Source organism: Ovis canadensis, chromosome 7, assembly GCF_042477335.2.
Source record: "Ovis canadensis isolate MfBH-ARS-UI-01 breed Bighorn chromosome 7, ARS-UI_OviCan_v2, whole genome shotgun sequence".
Lineage (NCBI taxonomy): Eukaryota > Metazoa > Chordata > Mammalia > Artiodactyla > Bovidae > Ovis > Ovis canadensis.
Window position 1 is genome coordinate 64203593 of NC_091251.1, and position 16867 is coordinate 64220459.

A 16867-nucleotide genomic window follows, 5' to 3' on the forward strand; every position below is an offset into this window, starting at 1 on the left:
CAAGTATATTCATAAGTTAAGACTTAAAATAGTTAAACTAATATAATTTGCTACAACATTAGTCACTGATGAATATGAGCCAGTTTGGGAATAAATGCTATGAAAACAAACACTATGAACAGCAAGAGTAGAACCTTTTGTTAAGTGCTTTGTAATATCAGAATTTACATTTTATAAACCTGCATTGATATTGTACCTTTAACAAATTAAAAGCATTTTTTTAGGTCAATTAACCCTAATCTGGACTTCCCTGGTGGCTGAGACGGTAAAGTGTCTGTCTACAATGCAAGAGACCTGGGTTCGATACCTGGGTTGGGAAGATTCCCTGGAGAAGGAAATGGCAACCCACTCCAGTACTCATGCCTTGAAAAACCCTAATCTAGTTTGATTATTAATGAGATTATGTTAGTCAAGCAACTACGATGTGTACATTATCATATTACTTGAAGAACCCTCATGTATTCATTGTGACAAGAAGTGAGCTTGCAATAAAGATAGTTGAACATAAGGCAGGACATTTTCAGCTTTTAAAAGATATTTAAAAATAAATTTGTATGGAGATTTTGTAGCATAGATATAGATGTGTCAATATATACAAAAGATATACAAAACAAAATAGTTGGCAGTGGTTAAGTATAGTTTATGGGATTATATGGTATCATTTTTTCTTTTTGTTTATTTGCATTTTTGACAATAAAAATTTTAAAACAGGAGAAAAACTAACATGTTAAGTTTAAATAGTTTTTCTCCCAAACTGACTATTAATTGAAAGGCAGCTAGTTGAAGGAGGAAGTAATAGTTGTAATAGAACATGAATACATACTCTGAACTGGTTTTACCTTTGTAAAGGAAGATGAGAAACAACTTCCAGAGTCAAGAGTGCTCTTAACTGTAAACATGCCTTTGACTGTAGTCAACTCTATTACCCCTGTGAAGGATGAGGATTTTCCACAAGAGCCTAAGATTAAAATGGGGAATGGAAGTGACTGTGATGAACTAAGGTGTATTTTTAGGATACCCGACAGTCCAGAGAAGAACTGACAAAATAACCCATTGGAGATGTAGGAATACCCTGTAAAGTATAGCCTTAAAATCTGAGGCAGGAGTGTTTGCTCAGGCAGAGCTGACAGGAAATAGGCTCCTAGGGGACGCTCCAGATCAGAGAAGTGCAGTCTGGACTCAGAAACTGGAGCCTTTTCTTGTGAGGAGAACCCAGGGAAGACTTTGACTGAGCTGGGAGCAAAGGCAGCTTCCAGCCTGGCTGGTGGAAAAGCCAAGACCCTGCTCTGAGATTTTGGAGGGTTAGAAGGAAAGGAATGTCGGTGAAATAGGGAGATTAGTAATCCCATATGTTGAGCTGAAAAGAGCACTCTCTGGACAGAAAAAAAAGACACCACCACTAGGGAAAAGCCAAAAAAAAAGTTCCCAGTTTTATATCAAAGCATTGAGCAGTTGCCTCATCGTAAGTTGAAATTGCCTGTCTCAACAGTGTAGCTATATGCAGAACATACCTCCATCTGTTCCCCTGTAACAGGAAGTTGTATCTGTAGACTGACACACAGTGCACCCTGATGGGAAAAGAAGCCCTGGTGGAGATAGAGGTCAGAAAAGGAAGCATGCTAACATCAGTAGAGAAAATGTTCCTTCACAAAATTTGGCTACAAGTATTAAGCATGCAAGCTTGTCTTTAAATTTTTACAAGGACCTTGTGGAGTCAATCTTATTGTCCCTGTTTTACAGACATGAAGAGAGAGGAGTCTGATTATTTGTGGCCTGTTTGACCAGTCAGCTTCGCTCTGCTCTGAGCCCAGGCCCATATTTCTCATTTCACCACACCCATAAGTGCTTTCTGACTTGGAAATGGAGATTAAATTTAGGTGAGTCAAGACAGATAATTCAGTTGGGAAGAATCATCTGTTTGGCATCATTATTATTGGACGGTGTGATAGTTTCAGCATATTGCCTAATTTCCCAAAGATTCCCAAGAAGCACTTTGCTACAAGCTATTGATATAAAGTAAGTTCTAAGGATATATTGTACAACACAGCCAATACTTTATAGTCAATACTTTATGATAAGTATAAATGGAGTATAGCCTCTAAAAATTGTGAATCACTGTATTGTACACCCGTAACTTATATAATATTTTATATCAAGTATACTTCAGTAAAAAAATTTTAAAAAGAGATACATCTCTCAAGACCCCCGAAAGCAGTAACATTCCATTCTTCAAATGAAAAAAATTTAAGAGGTTTTTTTTTTTATTTTTAGTTTTTTATTTTTTACATTTTAAAATCTTTAATTCTTACATGCATTCCCAAACATGAACCCCCCTCCCACCTCTCTCCCCATAACATCTTTCTAATGCAGCATCATTTTATTGTGGTGCTAATGGAATTAGATACACTCGGCTATATAAAGAGGGCACACCGTGTCCAACTGGCCTGAAAGGGTGAGGATAGCAAATATTATTCAAAGTGATTTAGAGATGTGCAAAGATAGCTCCCAGAGAGGAAGCCATTAGCAGGCTTATACCATGTCTAGGTTTTTCTTTTCTATTTTTGTATTATAGCATAGCTGTTGATAATCAAGAAAGATTACTTGTTTCCAGGGTGAAGGAAAAAAAGTAGCCAATTACACTGAATCAGAAGTATCATTTGGTGGGGAATAATAACTGATATGCATGATGAGTGATTTAATTAAAGTTCCAATGAAGAATTTTAATGAGGACGTTTTTACTCATTCATTCTTTCATCATTCGTTCATTCATTCTTTTTTTTTTTCCCTTCCAATGTCAGGCCCTGAGAAGTGTCAGAGAAAAGATAATGAGTCAGGCACATTCCTTCCCTCAGAGAACTTGCAGTCTAGTGAGGGCAATTAATATGCAGAGCTACTACCTCGAAGTGATGGGCTTTGCAAGGACAGGATAAGCAAAGGGCTGTACAAGCCAGAAGAAAAGAGGCCTCTGATGCACCTAGAACTGTGTGACTGTTAAAGTGACCCAGGGGCCAGAGACCAGCCCTGATCCCTAGCGTGGCTGCCAGTGTAGCAGCTGCAGAGCTGCAGGTACACTGTGATAGCAACAGCCAGAGAGCAGGGTGAAACCAGGACTGGCAACCTCAGTGTCGTGGTTAACAGGTGTCAAGGCAAGTGCAAAGGAAATGTAGCAGCAAGCCACAGCTTGGTTTTGAAAGGCAAGCACTCTATTAAATGCATAAAGAAATAACACAGGCAGTCAATAATCGTATTTCACTGCAGTTTAAATCCATCTTCAATTACCAGGATTCCAAAACTTTTCCTATGGTGTTTCTAAGCCTTGACATTTATTTTGGCTACAGCTCTGATTTCGGAAGGATGAAAGTGTTGAGAGTTAAATGTTTAGAAGTAAAAGATGAATCTTTGAAAGAAAAAGGCTGGAATTGTGATTAGAGCATCATTTGGAAATTTCTTACCTGCTAGTTCCACACACTCTTTTCTTCATTTTTAAAAAATTGCAGTGCTTCATTCATCCATTAAATACATGGGTGTGTGCTAAGTTGTTTCAGTCATGTCTGACTATTTGCTATGCTATGGACTGTAACCCACCAGACACCTCTGCCCATGGGATTCTTCAGGCAATAATACTGAAATGGGTTGCCACGCTGTCCTCCAGGGGATCTTCCTGATCCAGGGATGGAACCCTTGTCTCTTATGTTTCCTGCATTGGCAGGCAGGTTCTTTACAACTAGTGCCACCTGGGAAGCCCCATCAAGTGCCTGCTGCTGCTGCTAAGTCTCTTCAGTCATGTCCGACTCTGTGCGACCCCATAGATGGCAGCCCACTAGGCTCCTCTGTCCCTGGGATTCTCCAGGCAAAAATACTGGAGTGGGTTGCCATTTCCTTCTCCAATGCATGAAAGAGAAAAGTGAAAGTCAAGTCGCTCAGTTGTGCCCAACTCTTAGCAACCCCATGGACTGCAGCCTACCAGGTCCCTCTGTCCATGGGATTTTCCAGGCAAGAGTACTGGAGCGGGGTGCCATTGCCTTCTCCGATAAGTGCCTACTGTGAGCTAAATAAACCTTGAGGATACACAGGTGAGAAAGTGCCATCATTGCTCTCTGAGAGATCCATCTTGATGAGGGGGAAGTGCTTAAACCAGATAATACATTCCCATACAAGATAATAAATGAGTGGGACATACCCTGGAAACACAGTGGAGGGACTGACTGATCTACTCAAGAAAGATATCACAGCAGACAACACCTTTGAGTTTCATTCCAAAAGATGGGCAGGAGTTTTTAAATAGAGGATGGCAAAGAGCTCTCTGAAGAGCCTCAGCCAAGATATGAAGGCACGCAGTTGCATGAAATGTTAACAAAGGTGACAAGTTTTAGGTAAGAATTAGAGTGACAGGAGGTGAGCTGGAAAGGTAGGTTGAGATTCCTCTACAGAAAAGGGGAAAAAAGTAATTGCTTAAAAGTTTTAGTGGGTTCTTTCTGCAGAGAGAGAGGGAATTGCTTTTAGTAGACCTTGGTTTCCCAGGTGGGCAAGTGGTAAAGAATCCGCCTGCCAATGAAGGAGGCACAGCTTCTGTCCCTGGGTCAGGAAGATCCCTTGGAGAAGGAAATGGCAACCCACTCCAATATTCTTGCCTAGAGAATCCCATGGACAGAGGATCCTGGAGGGCTATAATATCCATAGGGTCACAAAGTCAGACACGACTGAAGAGACTTAGCAAACTCGCACAACTTTAGCTTGGCATCTGCCTGTTGTCTACTAGCTCAGTCATTTTCAGACAAAATTTTGAAGCAGGCAGAGTGCACATAGAATGTCCCTCTCCACCTTGCTTCTGCTTCCCCTCATTCCTTCCTTCCTCATTCCTACCCTGTGTCTCCAGATTCCTTTCTAGCTTCTTTTACTCTGGGGATCTAGTCTGCCAGCTAAAGACTCCCTTCCTCCTGGCTTTGCTCCAGGCTCAAACCAATTTGATAAACATATTTTAAAAGAAAGACACAGTAGCTTCACTGTGTCACTTCTCAATACAATATATTAATAGCTGACTCTCAGCAGAAGTCTTCATTGTTCTATATACATTTTTGGATCTGGTCAGTGCATGCACACATCTTTGTGTATGTGTTTGTGAAGATTTGGGGAAGGAGTAAGCAGGTGCCTTTTGGGCTACCAAGGTCATCACCTGGATTCACATTTCAGTGAAAGTAAGGAGCTAGCCACACCTAAACACCTATTGGCTGGTGTAGTTATTGTCCTATCACCCATAGTCTAGTGGTGAACAGTGGTGTTGATTTACCTTCAGTGTACAAGGTTCCCATGTTTAAAATATTTATAATCAGTACTTTCTAAAGATGCATAAATTATTTACACTAGCAGAACAACCATCACCACCACAAGAGATTTCATTCATAAAGTCCCACTGTATCTTGATGAGTCTGTAGGTGTCCTGCTTTAAGAATACTTGGTGTTTAATGAGATGCTTTGAACAAATTAAAGAGAGAAAACATAAATAGATAAAACTATAAATTATATGATGGTTTTATTTTTAAAACTGATTGATGACCTATGAGCAGAAGCATCACTGTCATAATCTATGAAACCAAAGATGGTTCCAGGATCCTCCTATTCTTTCTTTTACACATAGCCCATTATAGTAGATATAGATTTCTAATATAGTCTCCATGTTCTAAGTGGGTGTTCTAGAAGGTATTGGGATGATGAGAGTGTTTAATATTACCAGTATGGCTAGAGGAATATGTTTATCAGTGCAAGCAAAAACCTGCACTGTGGCAGTTAAGGAAAAGCCGTTTGCCTTGCAGTGTGTGTAGTCTAAGATTTTTACAGTCTCTGGTGGCAGCATTAGGAGGCAGAAGTAAGAGATGATACTAATAAGCTCTGATCTTGCAGATGCAGAATGCTGGGCCAAGAACTGACTATAAAAGGCTTTGCCAACTGGGGATCCAGGACTGGCACTTAAGTTAAAATATGAGAGCTTCTCTTTCTCTCTTTTTGCATGACCTCTTTCTTCCCTATAAAGAAACAGGGGCCAATAGCATTTGCTTCCTAATTCTACTGAGGCTCTTTAGCTTCATGAACAAAGGAAGATGGAAGTTTTCTTTTAAACCAGTATCTTAAGCAGGTCAGCAGAGAACTCTTCTACATCTCTAGGCAAAGGTAGAAATAGTAATGTCCTCCTAGGGCCCTTGAGGGGACCATGTCACAAAGCAGGGGTGGGTGTATTGTACGGGTGGGGCTTCATGACAAGTATCACCATCTAGACTCTGGCTGAGAGGAAATATTTAAAATGCTCATTGCCAGAGGTGATGAGGCACCTCCATACAGTCATGGGGAACAATTGTTGGAGGCTAGTGGCATGGAGTCTGGAGAGTTTTGAGTATTCTCTCTTCTCCTGAGTTGAGCTCCTTCCCCTCTTTGACAGTTGTTATGTACAAAGCAGGTTAGCCCATCGCTTTGGGGAAAGGAAAATCCAAACTGAGGGACCACAGAAGCATTATCCATCTGCAACTTGAGCAGGGCTTTTGTATATTAGTACAGAGCTCAATGATCAGCAAGAGGGTTGTTTGTGTTTGGCTTATGTTTGCTGTGTTACAAAACTAAGGTGAAATCTGGCCTGCAATCCCTGAGGTCTAACTAATCCAGTAATGAACTGAGACAGCTTGATAGGCGATGTGTCTACCCAATTCCCAGACTGTTCTGTTCCAAGAAGATATTTTCTAAGTTGAAAATGGGATAATGTGATGCACCCCACTCAAAAATGACAGATCTCGCTGTAAAATCATCTATGAATGAATCGAGCTGGCGATGCCTTAACTGTTCCTAAAATTATATTCAGGAGTCTTATTGTCAAGAAGACATGATAAGTTTATTAAATACCCTATAGAATAATGTACTTGAAGCGCCTGCCTTATGCAATTTTTTTCTGTTTAATCTGAGCTGTATATATGCTACTACAGCTTCAAAACATCTGGGCACAGCAATTTTTTCTTTCCTGCACCTGCAAGGGTAAGTACACACATAAACAAAAAAGAAATTAAATCTTCCGCAGAGCTGGGGAGAAAAAGAACCCAACCAGCCATGAAGCTCAAGGGAGCAGTATGACAAGTGCTGAGCTGTAAACAAGCTTGAGAGGGATTTAATTCTTATGACAAGTGCCAGTGGTGGCGTCTCACATGGACGCAGCATATGCACACATTTCAGAGAAGAGCCACACAGGATTTAATGCAAATAGAAGAAAAAAAAAGAAAAAGAAAAAAAAACGCTCTCAGTGCATCAGCTTCTCCTCATCTATAAACAGCCAAGCAAATCAGGATGAGCTAGTGTTGTAATTATCTTGATTTTTCAGAATTTTGCCACCCAGAAGAGATTTTTTAGAGTTTACTCCCTGCTCTTTATAATTATAGCTGCTGTTCCAACCTCTGCCAAGGGTTGGTGGCTGCAAAGTAATATTCACCAGGTGGCTGCTTTGCAGCAGAGAAAATCACCAAGTTTCCTTGGTTGGTCTGGTTTTGTTACTTAGGATTCAAATAAAAACTTCAGAGGGCAGCCATTCATCATCTTGTGACAGCCACTTTTGCTTGTACCTTCTTGACTCTGGCACCATGGGGCCCTCCTGCACTTGAGTAAATGACAGGACTAGGATGCTGGGTAGCTTTGTCCCACTTTGCTTAGAATCACAGACCCCTGTATCAGGAGAGATTTGAAACCAAGTCTGAGCCCAGAAGCTGGACCCCTTCCAAATGTGAAATGCCATGTTTGCTGATCCCTATTCTCTTGGTGTGTTCAAGAACTAGAATGCAGAATGGGAAAGGGGAGTAGAGAGTGATTCTTGAAAACAGGTGGGGTGAGAGATCTTGCCTGTTGCTTACCTAATATCTGTCTCCTACGTCAAGAGTGGGCAGACTAAGGTCCATAGGCTAAATGCCTGCTGCCTGTGTTTATAAATAAAGTTTTATTGGAACACAGCCTCATCATGTGATGCCTACAGCGGCTTTTATGCTGCAAGGGCAAAGAACTCAGCAGTGGCAACAGAAACCATCTGGCCCACAAAACCTAAAATATTTATACTGTATAGTCCTTTACAGAAAATGTGTGCAAAATCCCTGTCTTATACTATCAGAGCCCCATTTTGACTGTGGCAGTCCTGTGCCATTAAAAAAAAAAATCACTTTTTTGAAGCTAGGGGTGGACATGTAATCCAGTTCTGCCTAATGAGATGTAAGAAAAAGTGAACTGGGTGGAGGTGGGCTCTAGGAAAACTATTATTTGTCTAGATTGTAATGGGAAAGCTCCCTGAATGTCTTTCCCCACAGTCTTCTGCCTTTGTGGCAAACATTAGCTATTCCCAGCAGTCAATAGTAGCTTTACATGATGGTGTAATTCTCTGACTTAGTGGGTAAATGTGGTGGAATTTGGGATGTGGAGAGAAGTGGGACCAGGTGGAATTCTCTCTAGTTCCATATTAGAAGATCTTCTTTTTGTTCCATCTATGAGGAGGTTAAAACCATTTCTTAATGACTGCCCCTAGCTCTTCCCACAGGACTTTTCCTCTCCCTGCTCTCTTCCTTCTCTCTGCTGAGGTTCCCATGCTTGATATGCAGGGGATGGGAGTGAGATGAGAGAGAGGAAAGTGGAAAGGGTGGAGGGTTCATGGAACACAGAATGCAAATGTCCCTTACCCTTACTGCCTTATAACCTCATCAAACTACATCTATTAATGGACCTCACTCAAAAAGAGATCATCACTGTACAAAATAAGGCCATGCCAAAATGATAGCTTTAGTGGGGACGCCGCAAAAACCATTCCATGTCTTTCTCTGCTTCCTTCCCTGGGTTTCAGTAGGACAGCAAAGATTCTGAAAGAAACCTTGAAATTTCTAATCTTTTCTCATAAAATCCAAACAAAATCCAAAGAGACAAAATGAGGTCAATATTTTAATGGAAGACAATACACCTGATACTTTCCTCCTTAGAGTCCTAAAAAGTCAAATATCTCATCTTGTGTAAGACCCATTTTGGCTTTTAAGATACAAAGAAGGTAAAGTTCTGAAGTTGAATTCCTATTAATATTTACCAGTAGGGATTTTAAATGAAAAAAATCTTTAAAAGGATTCTAATGGCATCATTTGCATAAATGTTTCTATCTGAGAGACCTCATTCAGGAAAGCATCAAAAATACTTTTATTTTTGGTGTTAAGTTTCAACATGATTTGGTAAATTGCCTGTACTTGGTTTAACTTTTCATGGTTTTGTCTAAAAATTATCGTAGACTCTGGCGTCCAGGCTTGTGAAGTTTAAAAGAAATATGATTGAATCCATAAGGCACGTGGTGCTTTAGAAATCTCATTTCCACAATTTAAAGCAATGATTCTCACTTCCTTCTTCTCTGGGGAGTGACATCAGACCCGCTAAACCCCTTCATCAGAAACAGCTCTAAAACACAACCATAGGTACAGATATCCCAGCCTTCTCAACATGCATCTCTGAAAATATAAATGGCCTGGCAATATTGCCAAGTTAAGACATAGCAAAACACTCCAGAGTTTAAAGATCTGAGGTCATTATGACAAACGTAAACAGACTGTTTACTTGGAAAAAAATATCTAGGAACTTTGAAGAACACTAGAATTTGCATCATTGTGGAAAGCAGAAATTTGCATCAGCCCCCAAGATTCCAGCCCCCTGGGGTACACACCCTCCATATATCTTCTCCCCTTGACTACAGGCAGAAACTGTGAATATGATGAGATATTAAATGTCAGGTTACTAATAAATAAGTTGCCTTTGTTTAATCAAGAGGGAGATTGTGTAGGTGGACCTGACAGATTGGAAGTGTGAGCGGACTTATGGGAGAGAACCTTGGAGCTAACCAGATGGCGTCACTGACTCAATGAACATGAATCTGAGCAAACTCCAGGAGACAGTGAAGGACAGGGAAACCTGGTATGCTGCAGTCCTTGGGGTTGCAAAGAGTCAGACATGACTTAGCAACTGAACAACAACAACAACATGTAGCTAAATTTGAGGAAGCCTCTACAACCTGAGAGCAACTCCTGGCCAATAGCCAGCAAGAAGCAGAGGCCTCAGTCCCACAGCTGAAAGGAAATGAATCCTGCTAATGACTTGAATATGCTTAGAAGAGGTCCAATCTCTAGATGAGACCCCAGCACAGCCAATACTTTGATTTCAGCCCAGTGGAATCCTGAACAAAAAATCTAGTTTACCCACACCTACAAACCTAACCCATAGAAATAATACATTTGTGTTGACTGATTCCACTTCCCTGAACTCTCACTCTTGCAGACCCTGCTTCACGCATGCTGACCACTCAGGGCTCAACTAGTTCCTTCTGGAACCCTGACCTGAGGAGTCACGCCAAGTCTCTGCTGTGAGGTCATCTCACCAGTTCCAAGGTTTGCCCCTAAGGCCCTCGACTCAGCACTAGGGCATGTGGGAACAAAGGCTCTAGTTTCTTCCTGTTGTGCTCCTTCCTGCTTTGTATATGCCCCTCAGTTTAGTCGGTGCTTCCATAACCACCCTGTCTTAAAACTTTGCCCAAGAAGAGAGGAAAAAAATAAGAACTCCGGTGCCCACTGTCTTTGATTTCCTTTTTCTTAGTATCCCCTTAGGGTGAGAAGGGTCAGGTTTTTCTCCTGACCTGTATTTTTCTTCTTGCGGTGCCATGCTGAGTCACTTCAGTCGTGTCTGACTCTTTGACCCCATGGACTGTAGCCTGCCAGGCTCCTTTTTCCATGGGATTTTTCTTTTTGACCCACAGATAGAACCTGTGCCTCCTGCTTCACAGGTGAATTGTTCACCACTCAGCCACCGGGGAAGCCCATATTTTCACTCTTAACCACAGGGCAATGTTTCCTGATACAGCTGCCTTAGTGGAAGGAGTATCTTCTCTGCAATGAGTGAACTCTTTGAGTTTCATTCTTCCATACTTCGGAGAAGGCAATGGCACCCCACTCCAGTACTCTTGCTTGGAAAATCCCATGCGCAGAGGAGCCTGGTAGGCTGCAGTCCATGGGGTCGCTAAGAGTCGGATACGACTGAGTGACTTCCCTTTCCCTTTCCGTACTTAGTTCTTAGTATGATCAAGGGAAAAAAGGAATTTTGAGAATCTTGAGAAAATAATCTTTCTTGTAACTAACATCTTTCTGAAAATTTATTTTTTAAATATTAAACACTGAGTATTAACTCTTTCACTCTCTTGATATGCCTCTTGGAGCCATCACTATCAATAAACACACAATGCCTTTAGTAGAAATACAAGACTGGGGGGGGTGTCTTGTATTCAGGAAAGCAAATAAGAGAAGCACATTAATGTTTTTTCCTAAATACTACTCCTGCTACATGGGCAAACTCTGGGAGATGGTGAGGGACAGGGAGGCATGGCATGCTGCAGTCCATGAGGCTGCAAAGAGTCAGACATGACTGAGCGACTGAACGAAAACAACAATAACATCCCTACTATAAGGGAAAGCAGAAGCAAAATGAAGAGCTGTGGAAGAAACACCAGAAAAGCAGCCTCATTCTTCAGTAGTTGTTTTATCTTTCTTTCAAATCGGTATTGATTATTCACATTTCTTAGTACAGGGGCTCCAAATGACTCTGGGCTGTTTATTCTTCCATTTACTTTCAGAAGCATTTCCTACCCAAAGATGTCAGAAACATGTACTGGTGGCTCTGAGGCACTTTCTGAAAGAGAGGTATGGAATGGATGCATGAACCTATGATTTAGGGTCTTAGGGAACCATGTTCCCATCTCCACTTTGCCATCCAAATGCCAGGAAATCATGGAAGAGTGTTTTACAGTTTCTGAGTCTCATGTTTCTTATTTCTATAATGAGCTTTGCAATATGTAATGAAAATACAACTGCCTAGAATAGGTCCTGATTATATAGCACATGTTCAATATGTGGACTTGGATAGCTAAAGCTATTATCAGAAGTCTAAATTGTCTTTAATTCAGTCATAGTGGTGGATAGTAACAACTCTTTTTTGTAAGCTTTATGTTCTTGTAAAACATTTTTTCATGAGTTGAATTGAACTTGGGTTGAATTGGACAGTGTCTACATAAATCTGTTACCTTTGACTATTTATTCACTCATTACAGATGACCTCCAGTGGAGAAAAGCACTGATAAATTGGTTGGTACTGGATTTCAAGTACATTTTTTTTTTACACATAATTGTCTTTTCTTTGCGATTTTTTTTTTGCCTTTTCATTTTAAAAATCATAATTCTTGGTTGGCAAAAAAAAAAAAAACAACAACAAACAAACAAAAAAAAAACCACGCCAGCGGAATGTAACACTTTAATTGGCCAAACTGACGTTTAGATCCTGAAGTTCATTCAAGAAATGAGTGGATTTCAGATGTGTGTGTGCTTAGCCATTCAGTCATGTCTGACTCTTTCCAACCCCAAGGACTATAGCCCACCAGGCTTCTCTGTCCATGGGGATTCTCCAGGCAAGAATACTGGAGTGGGTTGCCGGCCCTCCTCCAGGGTATCTTCCCAATCCAGGCATCTAACCCACGTCTCCTGCATTGCAGATGGATTCTTTCCTGAGTGAGCCACTAGGGAAGTGCTGGATTTCAGATATGTATATGCAATTCAATAGCTGTGTTTTGTACTGTTTGTCTCTTTTGCAACAAACAGATGAGAAAAACCTGTCACCATGACCCCTGTTTTTTAGCTTTGTGCATAATACTTTCTGGGAAATTAATTGTTAAATGAGGTCAAATAATAAATAGGTACAGAACTGTTTAAATGTCAATACCAATTGTTACATTGCCCATAACAATGTCACACCAGAAAATAATTAGATTCGGTAGCAAGCTCACTGATGCTGAGTCTTACTCCACTGATTCCTATCCTCTGTGGAGAGGCAGACTCAGTGTTATTGCCTGAAGATTGTTTTATGGATTTTAGTTTTTTAATTCCCATGAGAGCATTCAAATGGCCACAGCTGCTGGGCTTATCAAAGTGTAGCTGAAGACATCTGCACTGTGTTTCCTGCTGTTTTTTATATTCTCCATGCTTATTTAAATGTAATGTAACTGACCTTTAGTCCAGTCAGTTTAACTCTACATTGAGAGTTTATTGTGGATAGTGGAGGTGGGGAGCAGAGTGAGTTTCATGCTGAAAATTCATGCCAGGGGGTTAAAAAAGATATCTTTGGGGAGACCCTTTGTCTATGAAAATGAGGAGATAGGTCAAAAGGAGGAAAAAACAAACCCACAAAGGTTGCCCAGATGAGAACTCCATAATGAGAATGTTGTTGTTGTCCAGTCACCCAGTCATGTCTTTGCAACCCAAAAGACTGCAGAACGCCAGGCCTCCCTGTCCCTCACCATCTTCTGAAGTTTGCCCAAGTTCATGTCCATTGCATTAGTGATGCCATCCAGCCATCTCATCCTCTGATGCCCTCTTCTCCTTCTTCCCTCTATCTTTCCCAGCATCAGGGAGAATGAGAATAGAACTGTGAAAAATAAGAAATAAATTTGGAAAGTTAATAATATTTGCTTGGCCCACCCCATGACTGTTCTCTTTCCTTTGACTGATGACATCTTCTCTGGTGCCTTCCTGGCTGTCCACTCCTAGGCCAGGGACACTTTCCCTAACTTCCTGGTCCTTCTTCAGTTCAGTTCAGTCTCTCAGTCGTGTCCGACTCTTTGCAACCCCATGGATCGCAGCACGCCAGGCCTCCCTGTCCATCACCATCTCCCAGAGTTCACTCAGACTCATGTCCATCGAGTCCGTGATGCCATCCAGCCATCTCATCCTGGGTTGTCCCCTTCTCCTCCTGCCCCCAATCTCTCCCAGCCATCAGAGCTTTTCCAATGAGTCAACTCTTCGCATGAGGTTTCTGAAGTACTGGAGCTTCAGCTTTAGCATCATTCCTTCCAAAGAAATCCCAGGGTTGATCTCCTTCTTACCATGTCCTTAATCCTCATTAGGATGTACTTACTTCCTCTGCATCCCTGGCCCAGGTAATGGGATTGCTAATGGGATGGTCTGAAAATAGGCGTTAATATATTGGTTTCTGCAAGCCACTGTCTTTGAAGTCTAGAGCGAAGGTTTGGGTAGCCTGGGACTCGTCTGACTCTAATGGAGAGTCATGGAAGTAAGACATGTTCCACATGGAAGTAGGACAATCAGGGAGATCATTGTGGGCAGGAAGCTGCACTGAAAGATCAGAGCCCCTCAAGTTACATCTGCTTAATCTAACACTGGAGAAGGCAATGGCACCCCACTCCAGTACTCTTGCCTGGAAAATCCCATGGACAGAGGGACCTGGTAGGCTGCAGTCCATGGGGTTGCTAAGAGTTGGGCACAACTGAGCGACTTGACTTTCACTTTTCTCTTTCATGCATTGGAGAAGGAAATGGCAACCCACTCCAGTATTTTTGCCTGGAGAATCCCAGGGACAGAGGAGCCTAGTGCGCTGCCATCTATGTGTGGCGTCTATTCTGTTAACACACATAACAGAATATAAAATTGAAGTTTGATGAAGATAAAGTTGCAGGACTGAGGGAAAGTGGTAGAGTTGGAGGACCCAAAGGTGTCAGCAATCACAGCAGCATCCCACCATCGGAAAATTAGGAGATCAGAGATGCTAAGAAAGCATAGCTCCTCATTTGGTGCCTGCTGCTATTTGTAGCAAAGTAGACGTGAAATTCCATGAAAAGAAGGAAGAGGCAGCAGGGTCGTTGACAAGATGGATCTTCCCTGCAATTTAGCTCCACAACTCTCCCTCTCTCATTACTCCAGTCTCCATAACAGTACACATTGGTGTTTTCGCAGCACTTCTTTAAAAGGGCCTCATTAGAAATCTCTGCAAATTCCCATGACAGAGCATGCATTCATTCATTCAATTATAGTTATAGGAAGCCTGTGTTTTTTAGGTGTGTTCCAAAATAAGACCGACTCTTTTCTCAAGGAGCTTGTGATCTAATCCAGGAGAGATATGTGAGCAAGTAATGGGAAAATGCCATGCCATGTGACAAGTGTCCAGTAGATATATGTGTGGGAGAAGAGCAGGTAAAGGAGGATAAAAGGCAAAGAAGGTGTTCACAGCAGAGGTCATGTTGAATGAATAGGAGTTTACCGGTTAGACAAGTTGGGGAAAGCATCCCAAGCAATGGAAGGAGCTGGTGTAAAGATACAGAGTATTGAAGTAATTTTGTGTCTCCTTAGGGGACAGATAGAAAGAAGTTCAATGAGGTTGAAGGGAGCAGGGGGAAGATGATGAAAAGTTCTGAATGTATTGCTAAGGATCTTGGTTTATTATTTTATAGGTGATGGACAAATTGAAGAATTTCTGACACCTTGGATGGTGAAGCAAGAGAGATTTGTCCCAGGACAGGTTAGCACTCTGCACTGTCCCTTTCTACCTTTCTATGGACTTTTTCCCCCCAGATGACAAGAGCTGAGTTAGTCACACTCTGGTGCATGGCACTCTGTTGACATAGGATTACGCACATCCCTTCATTTATGTAATTGTGTTATATTTTAATTTTACTTCATTTTCCCTCTTCAGCCATGATCCCCACAGCCATTCCATCCTCTTCACAGAGGCATCCACTCTGGTGGATTTGCCAGATGATCCTTAGATATTTACATATCCTTGTAACTTACGCTGTGCCTTTTTGTATGTGTATTTTTCTTGTTGAATTTATTTAGAAATTGTAAAAACAATTAACACTTTTAATTTATCAATATATTGGAGTATAGTTGATTAACGATATTGTGTTTGTTTCAGGAGTACATGAAAATAATTCTGTTACACATATGCAGCACAGTGTAGAACACATTCTTTTTCAAATTCTTTTCTCGTTTAGATTATTACAGGGTATTGACCAGAGTTCCTTGTTTTTTTTTTTAGCTCACACAGGCCGTATTGTGATGTGACTTGTTTTCATTCAGCACTGTTTCATAATCTATCTTAAGGCTTTATGGGTACCTGAATTATTACTTCCTGTGCCAATGTGCTAAGTGCTCAGTCGTGTCTGACTCTTGGTGACCCCGTGGACTGTAGCCTGCCAATTTTCTCTGTCCAAGGGATTTCCCATGCAAGAATACTGGAGTGAGTTGCCAGTTCCTCCCCGGGGAGATCTTCCCAACCCAGGGATTGAACCCACGTCTCCTGCATTGGCAAGCAGAATGTTTACCACCGAGCCGCCAGGAAAGCCTTATTACTCCCACAGAATTACAGAGTCAGAAAATACTATATGTTGGTGAGGATGAAGGGATGTGGTGCTCTCATGTATAATTACTTGGAGTGTGAACTGGTATAGCTGTTCTGGAGGGCAACCTGCCACACTGGTAAGCCAAAGATACATACAGCTCATACCTGCAGTCCCGATCTTGATTCCATATCCCCAAATAATTCCTATCCAGATCCATAAGGGGACATATATGAGGGTGCTTATTGCTGCATTGTTTGTTCTAGAGGACAGTGAACTTCTTATTCAACTTTAGAGGAAGAAATCAGGAAATGTGAGTAGAATCTGTGGGGAAAACTTATATTTTTAAAACAAGTAAGTCATTTCATTATTAACATGAAAAATCTCTACATTTATTTGGGTTCTTTTTTATACCCTCTAATAGTTTTAGATTTTTCTCCATCAAGGCTTCTTATGCATGCCTTATTATTTAATTCCTAAATATTATATAGCTGTTGTTGTTATTGTGAGTAGGGCCATTTTTAAAATTACATTTTCTGTTTAATTGCTATTAGTGTAATGAAACCATTAGCTCTCTTATCATGACAGGTTGTTGCTTTTGAGGGTTTTTCAAGTAGGGAATCATGCTATCAGGAAAAAATAATATTATTAAGTCTCTTCCCT